General features: G+C 40.2%; 1 non-coding gene across 1 annotated transcript; it reads left to right on the forward strand.

The window, feature by feature from the left end:
* The first annotated feature begins 288 nt into the window (after positions 1 to 288).
* On the forward strand, positions 289 to 394 carry LOC118487847. Its single transcript, XR_004882790.1, has one exon. It is a non-coding gene; the product is annotated as a small nucleolar RNA R71 (small nucleolar RNA).
* The last annotated feature ends 931 nt before the right edge of the window (positions 395 to 1,325 follow it).

The following is a 1,325-nucleotide window of genomic DNA, read 5'->3' on the forward strand; positions in this document are numbered from 1 at the left end:
CACCTAATCACATAGAATGTTCACTTATATCATTAAATTAACAGGTTAACTAGTCACGTAACGTTCAAGCAAGTTACATCAAGATACAACGAAAGGTTCTAAGTTTCGAGTTGTCACATCCTTGATGCTTGAGCTATTATTTTTGATGTGACTGCCATTTGTTCCAAGAATTCCCAATCGTCATGCTCATAATTCGTGCCAAAAGTGCCATTCGTGATAGACATTAAGTCACGAGCATCTTCGGCCCATAACCCCTCATGAAAAGCATTCATCAACTCCCATAGCTCTATCCCATGATGAGGGCAATTCTTTATCATCATGTTAAACCGTTCAAATGCCTCATGGAACATCTCACCTTGTAGTTATTAGAAACTTCTCAACCCTTTTCTAGCATCATTTGTCTTTTGGGCGGTATAAAATTCATCCAAAAAGATTTGTTGCATTTCCGCCCATGTATAGATAGATGCCGAAGGTAGGGTCTAAAACCATTTTTTCGCCTTATCTTCCAAAGAGAATTGAAATAATACCAATTTGACATCATCAGCCGAAAATCCTTGACTCCCAAGAGTGTTGCAAATCGAATCATAAGCCTCCAAATGAAAATAAGGCTCTTCCGTTGCTAGACCTTTATACTTTGGAAAACTTTGTAACGAATTGGTTCGAACGTCCTCCCTTGGTCATTATGAGGAATAACTACCAGTGAATATTATGAGTAATCACCGGTCTAAAATGTGCTTCAATACCTCTAGCATATTCTCGAAGATGTCTTCTTGGCACACCCAAACGAACTCTTGGACGTATAGGACCCATTGGTCTTTGAACTTGCATGCGTGGAGGCCCAAATTGTTGTAGAGGTGGTTGAAATTGATGTTGGATTGGTGGTTGTTAAATTGGCCTTTGGAATTGATGTTGTGCATTTTGTGGACGAACTTATTGCAAGGGCATAGGATGTTTCAATTGTGACCCTTGTGACCGAACATGTTGTACCCCAACTGGTAACCTACCTATGTCTTGAATTCTTTGCAATGGTTGATTTTGTTGAACCACTCCTCCTTGAGGTCCCAAATTACCTCCATCACCCTCGTAATAAAATCCATCTTCGTCATATCCCCCATACTCTTCTTCATACCCCTCATCGTATCCATCTCCTCCTATACCCGAAGATTGTCCAAATGGAAAAGATGAATATTGATAACCCGATTGGTTCGGTGGTCGATATGTAGAAATAGCATGAACTACGGTTGAATTTGGTGGTACTGAATAGGTGGAAGATGATTGACTCGTATGTGGGAAGAAATGGGAAAATGGTGGAATTGTAGTAGACG

This window comes from Helianthus annuus, chromosome 15, assembly GCF_002127325.2.
Source record: "Helianthus annuus cultivar XRQ/B chromosome 15, HanXRQr2.0-SUNRISE, whole genome shotgun sequence".
NCBI classification, from domain to species: Eukaryota; Viridiplantae; Streptophyta; class Magnoliopsida; order Asterales; family Asteraceae; genus Helianthus; species Helianthus annuus.